This window comes from Nycticebus coucang, chromosome 1, assembly GCF_027406575.1.
Source record: "Nycticebus coucang isolate mNycCou1 chromosome 1, mNycCou1.pri, whole genome shotgun sequence".
Taxonomy (NCBI): domain Eukaryota; kingdom Metazoa; phylum Chordata; class Mammalia; order Primates; family Lorisidae; genus Nycticebus; species Nycticebus coucang.
In genome coordinates, this window is record NC_069780.1 from 76493320 (window position 1) to 76514098 (window position 20779).

General features: G+C 35.0%; 2 protein-coding genes and 1 pseudogene across 4 annotated transcripts in view; 2 read left to right on the top strand and 1 right to left on the bottom strand.

Annotated features, from left to right (window-relative positions):
- DCLK2 (doublecortin like kinase 2) overlaps positions 1–20779 on the top strand; it is a 289567-nt gene that overhangs the window by 253380 nt on the left and 15408 nt on the right. The gene's annotated exons all lie outside the window — the stretch shown is intronic.
- Positions 1–20779, bottom strand: part of LRBA (LPS responsive beige-like anchor protein) — a 791645-nt gene that overhangs the window by 63573 nt on the left and 707293 nt on the right. The gene's annotated exons all lie outside the window — the stretch shown is intronic.
- LOC128587753 (KATNB1-like protein 1) lies at positions 1923–4333 on the top strand (annotated as a pseudogene).

Genomic DNA, 20779 nt, shown 5'->3' on the forward strand with positions numbered 1-20779 from the left:
GAAATTTCTTTATTGTTTTCAAAAGAGAAATTTAAATCATTGGTTTTGTATATTTCCCTCTCACTGTGTGTGTGTTCTAAAGTAGCAGAAATGGCTACCTTTTTGAAATGAAATTTTATATGAAACTTCAATATGTCTATATTAAAAACATGGAGATTGGGACATTTTACTTTGAAGGGGTGAAGCCGTCCTTAGAAAGCCTCTTCAGCAGCTTTTTGAGATAATTCTGAGAAATCTTTAGGGCTCTAGAGTCACTGAATAGGCCCTAGGAAGAAAACACATGAGACATAAACAAGCCTTAAGAAATACTTGTATTTAGGGTATGAGGAAGAAATGAGGAACACAGAGGAGGGCCAGAGGGGCAGCTAGGAGGAAAAGTAGTAGGCTGATATGGAAGCCACAGATGAGAGTTCCAAAGAGAATGGTCAGTTAATACCAACCCCTATGGAGAATCTATGAATAATGATATATGGCATGTAAATCTTCATTATATATATAAATCTAATGTAATTAGGTCTATTAACATCACATAGATTGTTTTGCACTTAACATTGTTTTGAGAGTAAAAGAATATGAATGATGAGAAAACCTTCAAAAGCACCATTTTTTTTTTTTTTTTGAGACACAGTCTTACTCTGTCACCCAAGCTAGAGAGCAGTGGCATCATCATAACTCACTTCAACCTCAAACTCTTGAGCTCCCGTGATTCTCCTGTGTCAGCCACCCAAGGAGCTGGGACTATAGGCATGTGTCGCCATGCTGGCTAATTTTTTCTGCTTTTTGTATAGATGGGGTTTCACTTATGCTCAGGCTGGTCTCCAGTTCCTGGCCTCCAGAGATCATCTTGGATCTCTTGGATTCCCAGAATGCTAGGATTCCACTAGCCTAACCTCAATCAATGTCTTCCTTTTTTTCTTTTATATGAGGGTACATAAAATTAGGCCTCTTTGGTTGGGTTTGTATGGTAAAGCCCAAGTTGCAGTTATGCCCTTCACCCAGGAAGTGTGCCATATACCCACCCTTTGCTATTTTTAACACTTTTAAAAAGTCTTAAAATTTTAATGCAATTGGCACATTAAAGGAAAAGACTTTTTCAAGTCATATAATATAGTAGTCTGATTATTCAATCTCAATGACAGAATAACAGCAGTATTATCTCACATACGTTAAATAACAGTCAATTTTCTGTCCAAGTTCTCAGGCATCTTAAAAGGCTGTAGAATTCATAGGCACAAATGCTTTACTTCTTGACTAATCTCTGTGTTGTTGATAAATAAAATATGGATAAAAATACAATAGAAAGGAGTTTTTCAAGTGTGAAAATTATGTAATAAGATTGTAAGGTAATGACTGATCTTAAAACATTACAGTCACACTTTATGTCATCAAGTGATAATTCTAGATTCTCTTCACTGTTCTGGAAATTCATCTGCCATTTTTTTCATTCATTTTGGTCTCTGCAGTAATTTACAGAGATTCTCTCTTTTGTGGCTTCAATGGCTTTATGCTTAGATTGGTTCTCTAATCTAATCCGTTATTCTCTGTCTTTTGCTGACTGCTTTCTTATCTATAAATGAATTTAACCCGTGAGTTCTCTTTTAGCTCTGGTTTTCTCAGTTTAAATTTCTTCTTAATCCCAGGCATTTAAGTGGCCCTGAGTAGGGCCTGGCTGGGGAGCTGAGGGATACTCTAGGCTGTTCATCATTGGTAGGCCAGGACTGAGGCACCAAGGTTCCATAAATCGCTTTATTTAAGAGATTATGGCATCTGAAACACACATGTTAAAAACTAAAACTATTTTTTTCATTTTTTTTTTAATTGTTGGGGATTCATTGAGGGTATACGGAAGCCGGTTACATTGATTGCTTTTGTTAGATATGGAACCTCTTAAAAAACTAGAACTTTTTAATCATACTAAGGATCATTCTGTTGATCTCCCTAGAAAGATCTAGTTTCACTAGTAAGAACATGAAGGAGGCTAAGAAATGTCCAAAACAGTTGGCTGCTGACATAAATAGAACAGTTGGACAAGCTGTGAAAAGCCCAGATAAACTACATAAGGTGATCTATCACAGAAAGAAAGTTCATCTCTTTCCAAATCCTTGTTACAGAAATAAAACAGTTCCCTAGAAGTGTGGACTGTGACATGGCAAAAAGAAAATGAACTGGTTTGTGCAGCTACTTGCCTGAAAAATTACACCATGCTAGTTGAACATATTTGGTTAACTCCAGTGATTCTATTTTTCACAAACAAAAAGCTCATCTTCAAAATATAGCAGCTTTTTTTCCCCCTGAGGTTTCAATGGACCACAGAAAAATGGCTCAAGTTTTGTTCAGCAGGAATTTGAGACTGAATGCATTAATAGCTTCAACTTTCTACAAAAAGGGACATATAAATGAACTTGTAGCTTATTTGGTGATGATCTTAGAGTTGTGGTAGATTGCCTTCCTGTACTCACTCATAGTTTTCAGGAAGAAAAACAATATATCTCATTTGGCTGGTATGTAGACTTGTTGACTCTAGTAAAGTCACCTTTGAAGAATATGTAATAGTTAGTTTAAACAGGCTTCAAGCCATCATAAAAAGATGGTAGTCAGAACTATCATCCCAAACAGAAATTATACATGATGGAAATATTCTGATTTTAAGACAACAATTAAGTGAATTATGGGAATAGGAAAAATGTCTTACTTTGGTTCTAGGATATACTAGTAATATAGCTAAGGAAGTAGATGTTTATTTATTACAGTTGCATGAGAGATTTTACGTACAAAAGGCCACTTGGTTATTTAAAACATCATTCTGGCCAAAAACAGCAAAAATAAATAAATAAATAAATAAATAAAACATCGCTGGACCATGAATTACAAACCAAGGTGTCATCTGAGAATTATGAATTGTGGAAGAAATCAAAACCATTTTTCCTTTTAAATAACCACATAATGAAATCACTAATAAAACTCTAAGAATCTACTTCTCATTGAAGTAGTGAAAAATATCCAAAAAGAACAGCTCCAACTTCAGTGAGATGAAAGTGCACCATGAAGATGGTTCACTTTTGTTCCATTGGGATTTACGTGGTTATCTGGTAACCACTTTTAAGAACGCCTGTGGCTCAGTGAGTGGGGGGCCGGCTCCATATACTGAGGGTAGCAGGTTCGAACCCCTCCCTGGCCAAACTGGAAAAAAAAAAAAAAAAAAAAAAGATAGCCAGGTGTTGTGGTGGGCACCTGTGGTTCCAGCTACTCTGGAGGCTGAGGCAAGAGAATCAGCTAAGACCAAGAGCTAGAGGTTGCTGTGAGCTGTGATGCCATTGCACTCCACCGAGGGTGATAAAATAAGACTCTGTTTCTTAAAAAACAAACAAAAAAAAAACTACTTGGTCTTAATACAAGTCTACATAAGAAAATAATTTATTCTATGTGGAAAAAATGAGATAGGGACTTATTACTAGGAACCGCAAAGACCAATCACCATTAATTTTTTTAAAGATTGTATTGTATATAAAAAAAAATGTAATGGTGTGCAGCCATTTTCTTATGTTGAAAACACTAAAAATTAAAAATATCGTAGCAAAATCAATACTACAAATTTTTGTCCACACTGAAAAAAATAAACTTTTCCTTGAATTTTTTCTACTGGACTTCAAATCTAACATATTTAAAAAATTACCCACTCAACAACTATAGTTTATGCAGTCCCATGAGGTGCCAATCTATACTCCTGCCTGTCAGCCATCTATGTATACTGTGTATGTCTTAGCATACCTAAAATAAATATATCTAAAATTTGAAAAAATTAATTTTATTCTAGCATTCTTTGGTCTTAAGCTCAGAATCTTACCAGTAACTTAAAATTTTACCTCTTTATTTAACATATAATCAGTCAACTATGCACAATCACTTCAAAGTTCTCAAAGTTATCATTTCTTTCTGAATATAGGCTCCTTATAATTTCAAATGTTGAGTATTATGATAGTCCCATTACTGTTTTTTTCCCTCTATTTAGTTTCTTCCTTTGATGTGGCCTACAGAATTAAATTTTTCCAAACTCTTCTTTATGCAATATTTCTCTGATCAAATGTCTTCAAGTGATCCCCAGGACCTAAAAGATAAAGGCCTAATGCAGGTACTGAAGGTTTTCCTACGTCTAACTTTTATTCCCTCATCTATTTCCTTATATAAGCATTCCTTTCCAGTCAACCTGGTTTCCTTCCACAAATAAAAAGGCATTTCTGCCTTACATTTTCTCTCATCTCATTGCCCCTCCTAGGATGGTTATCCTCAGTTTCAGTTTTCTGAGTTCAACTCTTCTCTAGAAGACACTGCTTGACTTTAATGTTACTGATGTAATATTTCTCAAACCTTACTGTCTGTTCATACTGCTCATTACAATGATCACCAGGGAGCTAAACTCTCTAAATGTGAAGGAGAAAGCATTAAAAATATGCTGGGCATGGTGGCTCACAACTATAATCTTGTCACTCTGGGAGGCCGAGGCAGTTGGATCGCCTGAGCTCAGGAATTCCTGACCAAGAGCGATACCCTGTCTCTAAAAAATAGCCAGACGTTGTGGTGGGAGCCTGTAGTCCCAGCTATTCAGGAGTCTGAGGCAAGAGAATCACTTGAGCCTGCCCCTTGGGAGGGGCTCCTCTACAAATGGAAATTTACCCTGGAAGTGGGAACAATATATCTAAAAATTGGACCCTCATATTAATTTGAATAATAAAAAAAAAGTATTACTTGAGCCCAGGAGTTTGATGTTGCTGGGAGCTATGATGCCACAACACTCTACCCAAGGCAACAAAGTAAGACTCTGTCTGAAAAAAAAAAAGAAAAAAAAAGTAAAAATAGTTTAGGTATCTGGAAGAGTTTGTTAAGCTGCTGTATTACTAACCCACCTTCCTGAACCTTCTACAGGATAAGGATACCTGTGTATTTCTTGTGTTTTCAAACCTCATTTATGGCTTTAAATTTTCTATTGCTATATACAGAAGGCTTGATTCAATACACAAAATTTTTATTATGGAATAAGATAAAGAATCCCAGCGTACCCATTGGCCAAATTCTATAATTATTACCACATTTGGCCTTAGGGCATCTTAAAGGGGACTCAGTCTAGATTCACTGAAAAATAGGAAAGAAACTTTTTTTTTTTTTTTGTAGAGACAGAGTCTCCCTTTATGGCCCTCGGTAGAGTGCCGTGGCCTCACACAGCTCACAGCAACCTCCAACTCCTGGGCTTAAGCGATTCTCTTGCCTCAGCCTCCCAAGTAGCTGGGACTACAGGCGCCCGCCACAACGCCCAGCTAATTTTTGTTGCAGTTTGGCGGGGGCTGGGTTTGAACCCGCCACCCTTGGTATATGGGGCTGGTGCCTTACCGACTGAGCCACAGGCGCCACCCTAGGAAAGAAACTTTTAAGAATGAAAATATCTTGCAATGACCAAAAATATTAGCTAATCTGGCAGCCTTTATATTTCTTCTGAGAGGTTGAACATAACTAGACTTCCAAGGAGATGTCTAATCATTAAGTTGCAAGTGTGATTCTGTGACTTCTCTAATCAAAATCCTTCCATCCAAATGTTTTTTATCATGGAGTAGAACCATAGGACATGGTTAATTATGCAGACTATGGAATCAGACAGCCTCAGTTCAAATCTAAGAATTCTCGCATATTAGCTGAGTGACTTCTGGCCAATTATTTAACCTACTATATCTAAATTTCATTACCTAAAAATTGTGATAATAATTTTCTGTATTTTATCAATTGCTTATTTATTTTAAATAAAGAGTTGTTTATTTATTTTAAATGAGATAATATAAGTACTTAAAACAGTTCTTGGCTCATAATAAGGTGTCAGTAAGTGTGTGCTGTTATTGCAGCGTATGTATTAACAACTGAACACGATGCTTGGCTAGGGTTAGGCAAGCACTCAATAAATGTTACCCACTACTCATCACTAAGATTAATGATGCTAGTAACTTCGTCCCTGCCACTGTCCACCTCACATTTTGTAATATAATATGTAATGTGTTATATTGCCGTTAAGCCCTTGTATATATTTTTTATTCCCTTTCTCTGTGATTTTCTCTTTCTCATTCTTTAAGACTTAGCTCAGGCATCTCTGGCCTCTGGGATATTTTTCTTGACTTTACCCACATTATTGCTGTCCCGCCCTTATTGCTCTCAGAGTAATGTGCACAAACCTCCAATACCAATGCAACTAATATTCTATTACTGGTTTAATTTTCTTACTGATTGTATTCTACATCTCCTTAAGATCAGAGACTGCTGAGTATGTCTGTGCTTCTACCACTTGGCACACAGTAGGCATTTAATAAATATTTATTTAATGACCATGCTAGTCACCATTATCCAGCAAGGATGCAGCTAAGAGATATATTATTACTATTACAGAGCAACCCAATAGCAAATAAGATATTCTACTAAACATTTCTACTAAAAAGCTTGCTTTATTATGTAACATCGTTATTCATCAATTCCCAATTATTTCTGTAAATAGCCAGTTACTATTTTCTACAATAAAATCTGAATTCAGCAGGCAGCATTCCAGATGTTGAAATATAAAGTAATAAAATAGACTATGCAAATACTTCAAGACATTCCAGTAAAACCACATATTTATATTTTATAAACAGCATCTCAAATATTACCTAGAGACTTTCTTAATGGATTTTCAAATGGAAATATTATGAAGAGATTTTCAACAAGCTGTGTATTCTATTGTTTTCTTTTGTGCCAACTATTGCACACTTGCCTGATTTTATAGCTATATATAAGAAAAGAGACTATATATATACCTATACATATATATAGAGAGAGAGAGAATATAGTTACCTTATACTAGATAGAACAACAGGAAGAAAGAAAGAAAAAAAAAGAAAGGAAAGTAGACTTGGCTTAGTGACAACACAGTATTTGGCTTCAACCTAACAAAGACTATTTCAGTCCCTCTGAACTAAGCTTTTTAATCTAACTAAGGAAACAAGTTAACTCAGCACAGGACTTACTAACAACAATAAATGTAAAACTTTATTTAAGATGGGGGTTGAGAAAAAAATAACTTAAACATATGGATGCAATTAATAAGTGCACTGCTTATTTTAAACATACAACTCTGAAACTCCATTTTATTCCCTACATAGTCACATCTAAAAAGACTATCAATTATTTTGCTTTTATTTCTCTATCCCAATTTTATTCAGAAAAATGTCATTCATTAAAATATTAAAATTTTCGGACATAATCAAAATAAGTTCTAGAAAGCTGTCTTAAGATTCTAGTCTACTTCTTTACCAAGAAATATTTAAGAATCCACGTTAAGACTTAATAGTTCAGATTTAATTTTTCAATATTTTCAATATTAAAAAAATCACATTAAGATAATCCAGTGATTATCTGAAAAGATTTTTCAATATTTTCAATATTAAAAATCACATTAAGATAAACCAGTGATTTCTATTGTATTACATATCATAGCATTACTTGTGCCAGTTTTCTTATTTCCCTTCAGACATTTGAACTTAAATAGGAGAACTTAACTTGTTAAATATTTGACAGGTTTCTACTCAAAGCTTACTAACTTTGTCTAGTTGACTACCTCAGTGCCCTTTGGAGCCACTGTTCAAATTTAGCTTTGGTATCAGCAAGTTAAAAAAGCATACTAATCGGGCGGCGCCTGTGGCTCAAGGAGTAGGGTGCCGGTCCCATATGCCGGAGGTGGCGGATTCAAACCTAGCCCCGGCCAAAAAAAAAAAGCATACTAATCAAATGACAACATGTTTAAGTTTGTATTTAAGTTTTAAAAGACAAAAATCTCAATGTTATAACTACAAGGGCCAAAGACGCATAACAAGTAAATGTACTTGATAAAAATGAGATAAAAATCCCCAAAGAGAAAATTATCTACATAATATATAAGGTCTTGTTTGGATAACATTTCTAGCTTGTTTAAAAAACAAGGCAGAGCATCATTTAGAAACATTTAGAAACCAGAATCTCTCAACCTTAGGAAAGAAACACAAGATTACTTTTTAGTTGTCAAAGGAGTAAATTCACAATATTTTAAAAGTAGCATAATGAACCTAACTCAAATTATTTAAAAAGAATCTTTTAAGATTGAATTATAAATATTTCAAATACTGTAAAATAAAAAATATAGGATTCAAACTTTATAAAGCATAAATATAAAAGATAGTTTTTCAAGAAAAAATGTGACAGACATACCAGGATATGGATTATTTAAAACTCAGTAAGATAAGTATTCAAATGTAGATCAGAGGACATTTAATCAGCAAAATATGCAAAATCATCTACATAGAAGAGGGATATAGTAAAGAAGTTAACAGAAGTGATGCCGTGTAAATCTGGGAAAGACTGAACTTTTTTTAATTCTGAGAAATTAGACATAGAGAAAAATATCTAAGAACTTAGATAAAGTCAGACTTATGTTTTCAAATAAATACTGCACTACTGATTCCACTTCCATGGATTTTCATAAGGAAAGAATCAGATGAAGGCAAAAAGTTTTAAGTGAAAAGATATTATCACAGCAATCTTTATAACAGTAAAAATGTGGAGGAAATTTAGTCTCAGCGACTTGGGAGGCTGAAGCAAGAGAATCGCTTAAGCCCGGGAGCTGGAGGTTGCTGTGAGCTGTGTGAGGCCACGGCACTCTACCGAGGGCCATAAAGTGAGACTCTGTCTCTACAAAAAAAAAAAAAATGTGGAGGAAAAAACTACTTAAACTATCATAACAAAACACTATATCACCATTAAAATGAATAACATGTAAACTAGTCTATAATATAATAATGAAAGAAAAACTTATAATTACTGAATTTTATAAAGTATTACCTCAGTTAAATAAAAATATACATAAGGCACACATATATTACATGTGTTATGTGACTATACACATACATATGTATAAATACTTGCATGTAAAATCTGGAGGGTCATGAACCAAACTATGATTAGCTGTAGAAAAAGGATGAAAAGCTGGCAGAATAAAATTTTATATTTTCCTCATTTTTATGCCATTTGGTATCTTATGCAAAGCATGTTATTACTTTTGAAACAAATATAACCAATTTCCATTATGAAAAAAATATAAAATTAAGAAAATATAAACACTTTTAAAATGGGCCTGAAAATATTTGGTATGACTTTATGAAGTTCAATTTATTCATAACACAATAGGCAGAAATATTTTTTAACCATCTAAGAACAACTCCAGTTTATAAATTGGTCAAAAACTGTTAAATCAATAGTCCCTGCCACTGTTAATATTGAGCTTTCTTCCTAACTTATTTCTTTCTGATTCCAAGGATCCCTTGTTTTAGCAGTAATTTACCATGATTTAGTATCAAATATAAAATTTTAAAGTAAATAGTATGTTTTCCTCCAAGAGGGACTCAAATGCATTAGGTAACTGAAGGCATTACATGTCATGACGGTATGGAGTATATACACAAAGAGAAAGAGAAAGAGCAGCTTGCTAAATAAAGTAAAATGTTTCACAAAATTAAGAATGCAGTGATCAATCAGGGAAGAAGGAAAAGAGAGGAGGAAAAAACTACGGTTACTACTCAAATAATATTATTGAAGTTACTAAGGTAAGATATGAAGTAATTATAATTTGTGAAAATACACACAGATTTTCCCATTAGTGCCTGTGACTGAGCCCATACATTCCAGGCACATTAAATTGAGGCCCAGCCCAGCCTCACCACAATCTCCAGTGCTTGTAGCTGTCCATCTACTACAGCATAATCCCAGCTGCCAATCTGAAAGAAACCAGCTAGTCAGAGCAGACACAACCAACAGAAACAAACGTCACTCAATAATGTTCAGCAGCACTGTGTTCATGGATAATTTCAAACAGTATCTCTGTCTAGAACACTGATGTGCTCATTCAAAACACCTCCATCTCTGGCTACTGGAAATGAGTAGATAAAACAGCCTGCCTAGAAAAATAAGTGGACTGTCTTCAAAGAGGTAGCCAATGCTAAGAGGCAAATGTGTAAAGAAAACACAGTAAAAATTCTTAAAGAAAACAAACAAAAAACATAGGAGAGTTAAGTTTTGCAGTCAGAAAGTTAAATTAGTTCTCAAAACCAGACAAATATGTTTAAACTATGTCATTAAAAGAGGCTGTTATTTGGTCAATCACTCATTTGGTAAGAACAACTGAGTCTATTTACTTAATGGTATTTGTGAGCATTGACTGTGTAAGAATGTGGAAATAAGTTCAGATGACGTACTCCTTGACATTAGGGATTTACAGCCTAAAAGACAATGGCACACTGTCCAACAATGTAGCACTGTTAGGGACAGAAAGAGGTAAGATAAATTTACTGTTATAATGTGGCTTAATTTACTTTATGTTTTAAAAATTTGTACTTAACCCAACTATACCCCAAATACTAATAGAAATTCAGTTGCTTCTTTGTACCAATAATGAAAACTAAAAGCAGTGACTAAATTCTAAGCAAATGTCCTCATCTTTGTTAGAAATAAAAGATATCAAAGTTATTATTTTAAACATTTAGAAATCTTTTCATAATTTTATGTAGATTTTTTCAAGACTATGTGATCTTTTTCATTTTAACCTTTCTAGAAGCTTATATTTTGCTTAAAAATTAGAGAACAAAAGTTGGTCACTTGATCGGAGATTATACTTCTTTTGCCCAATTTAAAGTGAAGATGATGCTAGAAGGAAGGGGTTCATGGCAGAAGTCATCAGAATAATAGGATTCCTTAAGTAACTGATACAAGAAAAAAAAATCGTAAAAATATTAATACTTTGTTTTATGCCTTTGGATTTATAATTTAGTCACACCTAACTCAATAAGTCTCCAATAGGCCTAATAGCAAGCAAGATGTAAGGACTAGCTTTACTGACAACTTTGATGCCCATTTAATTGAATAAGGGAAGTTTTATCCGATTATTATAATTCTGATACAAAAGAAAGTCTGGCACAATTTTATGGTATTTTTCATGTAGGTTTTCAATTAAAACTTAACTAATCCTTACTGTTTATTTGCCTTTTCATTGTACAGTTCCTGTCCTGTACTCTATCAAATATGACATCTGTGTAACACACTTCTGGCCAGAGATGCTTCAGGATTATTTCTGTAACACTTTGAATTGTGGCTGCATGAAACGTTAACTTACTGTATTTAATACTTCTAATTACTATAGTGCCTCAACCACTGTAATCATGTTGTCCTATTCTTAAATCTCCCTTCAGTCACAACAAAGATTCCTGCCCTACCTGCTTAAAGCAGGCTTACAGACCACTCCCCCAACTATTTTACAAATGTTAACAATGCTATAAATACTAATTGTGTTTATACTTTCTGAAAGATTCACTGCAGCCAATGTTCTGCAGCAGTGTTGGAGCTAAAATGAGCTGTTGACTCCCACCATGAGAGTGATGGAATTCTAAGCCAAAAATGCTTTTCCTTGGATAAGATATCTGATTTGCTACTGCTGTCATGAAACTGGGGTCATGTAAACTTAAACACTGCTGCTGCTTCTTTTGGAAAACAGACCTTCTCAGAGTGATTATGCATTACTAAAACAGCATTTGGAAGGATAAATTTGGAAGACAGAAAGCCAACCACAGACACTAAACACAACTTAGGGAAAATTTTCAGGTTTTACTTTCATGTTATGAGACCAATTGTATACAGTAGTTCTTTAAATAGAGTAATATCATGCCTCTCTCCCCCTCTTCACTATCCAATCTATAAAAATAGAATTCTATTTTCAAAAGGAAATTTAAAACTTTAATTTCTGATCTCACAGAAATATAAAATAATATTGTATTACTATGAAAAGTAAAGGAGAAAATGACACTTTCAGAGGAAATACATGGAATACTTATGGCAAAGTATAAGATGAAAAAGCATAGATGATATCGTTCACATTAAAATGTGATGTTCCAGAGCAGCATCTACCTGCAGCGTATTTTTGAGTTTTTAAACTTCCACTCCTTCCAACCTCCAGGCACGCCCCAGGGTCTGCCTTGCCACTCCCTATGTAATGGTTACTGCAGACCCTGTTTTGTGTTTGTGCTTTACCTTTTATTAAAACCCACTATCCTATTCTGTTCATAGACAGCTAAATGATTGGAAAGGATTATGTAAAGAAACAAATTATCTCTAATAGCAGAATTTCAAGCATCAGTAAACAGGAATGAGTTCTGTGGCAGAGTCTTTATATATATTTATATCTCACTCTATATGTATCTGTATCTCAAATCACATCAAATAGGAAATGTTACAGCTTGCTGTTAGCATGTGACTCTGACATTAATTAACAAAGTCCAAATTTTAGGATGAGGGCTTTCCATTCTTCTACTTAATACTTTTTTGGATTATTTAAATTTTCTACAGTTAATGTGTTGGTTTGATAAATAAGTTTTTAAAGCTCTTTGTTTAATTCTTAATTATATACAAATACATATACATACAACTAAGTAGTGAACACAGAGATCCATGAATCTTAGACCAAAAAGCCTTCTTGCTCTTAGATAATAATAAGAGTTACAATTAACAGTAATATATCTAAGATACTTTTCCTAACAGTAGAAATGTTCTTTCTGTTCCCCCTCAAATACAGTAAGAAAAATAAAGAAATAAATTCAAATCACTAAAATGTATAGAAAAAAACCTACCATAGGTCAGTGGGTTCAATAACAAACCAAAAAAATTAAGAGATTGGAGGTGTTCTGATTTCTCAGAGAGATAAACGTTAAGAAACAAAGACAATATGATTTTTTCAATAGATGTAGAAGAAACATTTGACAAAATTCAGCATCCTTTTCTGACAGGAACACTTAAAAAAATAGGCCCAGACAGGACTTTTCTTAAACTGATGGAAGCCATCCATGACAGAACCAACATTATACTGAATGGAGTAAAACTGAAAGCTTTTCCACGTAGTACTGTAACCAAATAAGAATGTCTACTATTACCACTACTATTCAAGGTAGTGCTGGAAGTCTTAGCCAATGCAATCAAGCAAGAGAAGGATTTCAAGGGTATTCAAATGGGGACAGAGGAGGTCAACCTTTCACTTTTTGCTGCTGATATGGTCTTATACTTAGAAAACCCAAGGGACTCAACCATGAAACTCCTGGAAGTTATCAAGAAGTACAGTAGGCGGCGCCTGTGGCTCAGTTGGTAAGGCACCGACTGAACCCCATATACTGAGGTTCAAACCCGGCCCTGGCTGAACTGCAACCAAAAAATAGCTGGGCGTTGTGGCGGGCGCCTGTAGTCCCAGCTACTCGGGAGGCTGAGGCAAGAGAATCGCTTAAGCCCAGGAGTTGGAGGTTGCTGTGAGCTGTGTGATGCCATGGCACTCTACCGAGGGCCATAAAGTGAGACTCTGTCTCTACAAAAAAAAAAAAAAGAGTATAGTAATGTCTCGGTATATAAAATCAATGTCCACAAATCAGTAGCCTTCATATACACCAACAAAGGAAGTGAAACTAGATCTGTACCTTTTTCCTCACAAAAATCGACTCATGGGCGGCACCTGTGGCTCAAGGAGTAGGGCGCCGGTCCCATATGCCAGAGGTGGCAGGTTCAAACCCAGCCCCGGCCAAAAAAAAAAAATCGACTCATGTTGGATAAAAGATTTAAATCTAAGACAAGAAATGATAAAAACTCTAGAAGAAAGTGAAGTGAAGGATCTTTACAGGTAGAACTATGAGTAGGAAAACTTCTTTTTTTTTTTTTTTGGCCGGGGCTGGGTTTGAACCTGCCACCTCCGGCATATGGGACCGGCGCCCTACTCCTTGAGCCACAGGCGCCACCCGAGTAGGAAAAATTCTTGATGATATTGGCCTGGGAAAAGAATTTATGAAGAAAACTTCCTTGGCAAATGCAACAACACCAAAAATAAATGAATTGGACATGATCCAACCAAAAGGCTTCTGTACAACTAAGGGCACAAGAACTAAAGCAAATCTTCTCCCTTCAGAATGGGAGAAGATATTTCTATATTACAAATCTGATAAAGGCCTAAGAACCATAATCTATAGAGAACTCAAACTAATCAAGAAGAAAAGAGCAAACAACCCCATTTATCACTGAGCAAGAGACATGAACAGAACCTTTTCCCAAAAAGACAAAAAAATGGCTAACGAACACATAAAAAAAAGCTCACTGTCCCTAATCATCAGAGAAATATAAATCAAAACCACCCTGAGATATCACCTAACTCTAGCAAGAACAGCCCATCTCACAAAATCCCAAAGCTGCAGATGCTAGTGGGGGTGCAGAAAGAGAGGAACACTGGTACACTGTTGGTGGGAATGCAAAACTAATGCAGCCTTTTTGGAAAGAAGGATGGAGAATCATCAAAGAGCTAAAAATAGACCATCCATTTGATCCTATAATCCCATTACTAGGTATCTATCCAGAAGGAAAAAAATCATTTTACCATAAGGACATTTGCACTCAAATGTTTACAGCAACTCCATTTGCAATTGCAAAGATGTAGAAACAACTCAAGTGTACATCAACCCATGAATGGATAAATAAACTGTGGTATATGTATACCATGGAATACTATTCAGCTATAAAGAAAGATAGAGATGTCACATCTTTTGTATTTACCTGGATTTAAAGAACATTCTCCTAAGTAAAGTATCACAAGAATGGAAAAGCAAGTACACAATGTACTCAATATTCATATGTACATAGTACATTCATATGTACTAGCAGATGAACAACTATAGGCCCACATAAGAGGAAAACATTTAAGTTCAGGAATGGGGGAGGACTGAGGAGGTGTGGTAAGCTCTCACCTATTGGATACGATGTAGGGGTATATGGCACACTTCCTGGGTGAAGGGCTCAACTACAACTTGGACTTTACCTGACAAATGTGAACAATGTAAACTAATTGTATGTACCCTTATATTAATCTGAAATTTAAAAAAATTAAGAAGCTGGGAGAGCTGAGGAAGGAGGATTGTTTAACTCCAAGAATTCAAGGTTATAGTGAGCTATGATCAGGCCACTGTACTCCAGCCTGGGTAGCACAGTGAGACCCTGTCACTAAAAAAAAAAAAAATTTTATTTAAGAGTTAAGAAATTATAAATTTCTTCATCCCCGTCAAAGTTACGTGCAAATCATTGTACCAAGTCACTACTTTCCCTCAAAAAGGAAAAATATTTGTGGTTTGCTTTTCCTTCCTAATTTTAAACAGAAAACATTTCAGAATATAGAAAAAGGCAAGTGAAAGAATTCCATGATCTCATTAACCAAAGATCATAGCCATAAACACTTTGGGGTCCATAATTTCAGGTTTTTCCTTATGCACATGTATTTTATATGTTATAGAACATCATCTGTTATTTGTCATAATATGGCAAAATATATTTCCATGGCAATATAGATCTATATAGCAGTATTTTTGATGACATACCCTATTTTATGTATGGATTTACCAATACTTATATAACTACTTCTCCAGTATTGGGCACTTATGTTGCTCCTTTTTTTGCTATTATGAGCAATTGTGTAATTACACACTTACTTCATATATATTATTTTTAGTTAAAGCTCAAAGTGAATAGTACAAGAACATTTTAAAAATTGATACAGATTGTGATAAAAATGTAACCTATTTTCATCCTCAACAAATACATGACAATGTCTGTTTTCTCATACTCTCACCAATATTAGAAATTTTTATGATTTTTAATCTTCGATAATCTAACAGACAAAAATGCTATTGAATGTCCTTATTAACAAGGATGAACTCATTTTCAAATGTGGTTTATATTTCATCTCCTGTGAATTATTTGTCTGTATAATTTGTTATTTGTTGTTTTTTTGCATGTACAGAAACTTCTGTTTTCATGTCATCAAACATATCACTTTCCTTAATAAATTTCCTTAATAAAAGCCTCAGATGCTTACAAAAGTCTTCTCCATTACAAGACTGTAAAACTACTCACCTATGTTATCATATAAGTTCCATAGTGTCATTTTTTTTTATTGATATAATCTTTATTCCAAACAAATAGGTGTAATTCATTTGGAATTTCTTTTACTTTAAAATGTAAATAGGTGGGGACGGGTGCGGTGGCCCACACCTATAATCCTAGCACTTGGGAGCCGAGGTGGGCAGATTGCCTGAGCTCAGGGGTTCCAAACTAGCCTGAGCGAGACCACTCTTATGAATGGATATGAGCTATAAAGGGTTGCTAAACTAAAGGGAACTAACTTAGGCCTTTTTTTTCCCTTGCACCCGCTGCGATGTGAGCACACGGCAGTTATCCTCTCCAGAGAACATAGCCACAAGGCACCATCATGGGAGTGGGCACTAGGCCCTCCCCAGACACTGAAGCTATGGCAACTTGATCTTGGACTTCCAGACCCTTGAATTGTGAGAAATCAATTTCTACTATTTATAAATTACCTAGTCTGTGATATTTTGTTATCGTTACACAAAGGAAATTAGACAATAAAAAAGATAACTAGCCTGGAAAAGATAACTGGACGGGGTGTATGTAGGAAAGCCCTATTTGAAATGATGATCTTCATTTAAATGTCAAGGAGCCAGAACATGAAAATCTGGCCATCTTGCTCAGTATAAATTCCTGTGCCCATTTTCCCTGCCTGTAGCACATATTTTTTGCTTTTGACCAAGGGCTTCTTAGACTGTTGGGAGTGGCCACTCAAGGCTGCAATGCTTTATGAGAAATAAAGCTCTCCTTTCTAAATTATAAACCTTGTTATTTCTTCAGTTAACAGGGGTGACATGATCTTACATGTGGTTTAAAATATCACTTTGATAGCTCTATGGCGAGTGTATTGTAGACAGGTAATGACAGAAACAGGTGAATAGGTCTCCTAATGTTAGTCTAAGGAGAGATGAGGATGGTGGCTTAGACTCATGATGGACAGAGATCCCAAATATCTTTAGAGATATCATCAACCTAACTGCTCTTTGTCACCACCTGCTTAGGTTCTGCTCACCCACCACATGGTTTATTCCAGTCACAGAAAAAGGATTATGTTCAGGCAGTTAATAGTTCCTTAATCTGGGTTGGCTGGTCCTTCTTTGTGATCCCATATCCAGTGAATATCAGATAAACACAACACACACATACACACACACACAAATATATATTTTAAAACTTAATTCTCAGGCAGTGCCTGTGCCTCAAGGAGTAGGGCACTGGCCCCATCCATATACTGGAGGTGGTGGGTTCAAACCCGGCCCTAGCCAAAAAACAAACAAACAAACAAACAAAAAAACCTTAATTCTCACCTACTAAACTTCATGAACAAACTATTTCATATTAAGATACTAAGGACTACACAATGAGCTCTCAACTTTTAGATATAATAAGTACCATTTATGTAAGTATTAATAGGTGATTTTTTTTTTTTTTTTTTGTAGTTTTGGCCAAGGCTGGGTTCGAACCCTGCACCTCTGGTATATGGGGCCAGTGCCCTATTCATTGAGCCACAGGTGCCGCCCTTTTTAAAAATTTTTTTAAAAATTCAGAATATTAGGGGTAACACGTTTTGTTTACATACTTTGTTTTTGTACAAATTGAATCAAAGTTATAAATGTGCCCTTTACCCAGATAGTGTGCACTATGCCTGGGTGTGAATTTATCTATCCCCCCCCGCCCCCCCCCCCCACAGCTTGATCTTCATTGAGATTTACTTCTATCTGTGAACTTAAGTATTGGTCTTTAGTTGCAAAAGGTGAATTTTGAATACAAAAGGATATAGAATTGTTCTATTAATAGAAACAATGCCTATAAATACAGTAGAACCTCTGTAAGTTGACCATTCAAGGGACTGCAACAAACTGGTCAACATAAGAAACTGGGCCTGTACTGATATGTACATGTGGTGTATGTCCAGTCTGTGAAAATTAGTCACCCTAAGGAGGTGGTCAATATAGGGGTGGAGGTCAACTATGGAGGTTCTAGAGTATATTCTAAATATATCATATAAGGAAGTACATATGTTAAATCTTTTAGAAAATTACTTTGTAAAACAAACAATTTGTGTATTTACTTTGTGAATTTGGACTTTAAGAGGTTTTTCTTATAGTAAAAATATTTATTCTTACTTTTATCTGACCCTGAATTTAAATATACTAATTTTTCTCTTTTGCAAATTTCCTCTTTCCTTGGTGTTCATTTTTTTTAAAATGGTGTTAAAAAGGCTTAATAAGTCCAAGTGCAGTGGCTCACACTTGCAATTTTAACACTTTGGAAGGCTAATGCAGGAGGATCACTTGGGGTCAGAATTTTAAGACCAGCCTGAGCAAGAGCAAGATCTCATCTCTTTGGTGGGATTTTACCTAATGTGCATAGTATGAGGGTGTTTAGCATGCTCCCTTCTACAACTTGAACTTTACCTTGAAAGTGAGAACAATATAACCTAGAAATTTGTACACTCATATTAATTTGAAATTAAAAATAATACAATAAAAAAAATAGAAAAAATTTAGTTGGATGCAGTGTCTTGAACCTGTAGTCCCAGTGATGTGGGAGGCTAAGGCAGGAGGATTGCTTGAGCCCAGGAATTTGAGATTGCAGTGAGCTATGCTGATGCCACTGCACTATAGCTAAGGCAACAGAGCTTAAAACTCTGTCTCAAAAAAGAAAAAAAAAAAAAGTCTTCATAAGGAAGAAAAGTAAATAGCCAAACCAAATTCATTCACAGTTAATAATTGTAAAATGACTAACTTTTATTTATTTATCCCTGTCTATAAAAGGAAATACATAATACTGAGAAAATAGATTAAAAGTGGCAAAGGTAGGAGAAAAAGAAACAAAAGGACCAAAGAGAGAAATAAAGGAGAATGAACAGCTAAAGATAAGAATATATCCTTAAGTTGGGGGTCACAAAATATTTTTTGAAAGATTAGCATATTTGTCTGAAAAAAAATCTTTCTGGTGTATGAAATATGTAAATGCAGACATGGTTGTATATTGATAATCCAGCTGTTTTCTAAAAATTAAAAACAACATAAAAGTTTAATGTGCTGCAGGCTGTTTCTCTGATTACTCTTCCTCTTCTTATGGTTATTATTTCTATCGTTTAGCGTTCTTTTTATAGAGAAATTATTTTTTATTATCACTTACTATGCCATATGTATTAACCATTTACTTTAGAAACTTTCTCAAGAAGAATGGAGCTTTACCCAAAGGGTAGGGGAATACATAGGTATTACATTCCGTACATGTAGACAACATAGAGGCCTCTGTGTATGACTGTGCAAAGACATACGTGGTCCAGATTGAACTAAGCGTATAGTAGTGAAGAGAAGTAAGTAAAAGCATAGCATAGCTACTGAACAGAAATTAGTGTAGTCTGCTTTTGATACTGAAAGGCATGAGTCTACCCTGGTACTATTTTTGTGATTTTACACTTGCTTTAATATAAGTCAAACGGATATACAAATGTACTAATAATAGTGATGTTAAAATACCTTAGGGGAACAAGATTCTTTAGATGCCTGTGGTGTGCAGATCGGTGTGGGGAGTAAATCAGTAGATAGGGCAATAGTGAAAGTTTTACACTTGGAATGAGTAAAATGCACGTAATGTATTTTACATGCATTATATATATCTGATCTTCTATGTGGTGGATATTAATTATCATACCAAGTCTATATGTAAGGAAACAGAGTCTGAAGAAGATCCAAGTCACAAAACTAGTGGACAATACAGCTAGGAATCAAACCCACATTTATTTATTTATTCTATGTGTCATACTGCATTGTAACATAAGATTTAGCACTGGTAAGTCATATGGAATGGCTATAACAAAAGATTTTCATATCTGTTTTAACATTTAGCATGCTTTGAGAAATAAACATGTATATTTATATTAGTAGTTATAAGTCAGAAAGCAATATATTTTTTCTTTTTTTTATTGATGGGGATTCAATGAGGGTTCAAACAACCAGGTTACATTGATTGCATTTGCTAGGTAAAGTCCCTCTTATAATTGTGTCCCACCCGCAAAAGGTGTGTCACACAGCATGGAACCTCCCAGTCCCCTTCTTGAAGCAAGCAATATATTTTCATTTCAAGAATATCAAGTACCTACCGTCCTTAGAACATCAAAGGCCATGTTTAATAAATGCTAAACCTAATATACAATATATATTATATATATATGTCTATATAATATAAAAATCAATTAGTGTGTAATGAATAGAAAACTATCCAGTTAAGGCTTAGTTTTCTTTTCTTTCTTTCTTTTTTTTTGAGGCAGAGTCTTATTTTATCACCCTTGGTAGAGTTCTGTGATGTCATGGCTCACAGCAACTTCAAACTCTTGGGCTCAACGTGATTCTCTTGCTCCATCCTCCCAAGTAACTGGGACTACAGGTACCAGCCACAACTCCTGACTATTTCTCTTTTTTAGAGACAGGGTCTTCCTCTTGCTCAGGCTGGTCTTGAACTCCTGAGCTCAAGTAATCCACCTGCCTCAGCCTCCCATAGTGCTCAGATTACAGGTGTGAGCCACTGAGCCCAGCCAAGGCTTAGTTTTCTAATAATTAACTCCTCAGGGTTGTAGGGAGTCAAAAAAATTCAAAGCAAACTTTTAAGCAGTTTTTTTTTTTTTTGAGACAGAGTCCACTCTTTCACCCAGGTTAGAGTGAAGTGGCATAATCATGGCTCGTTATCACTTTTAACCTCCTGGGGTTCCAGCAATCTTCCTGCCTTAGCCTCCTGAGTAGCT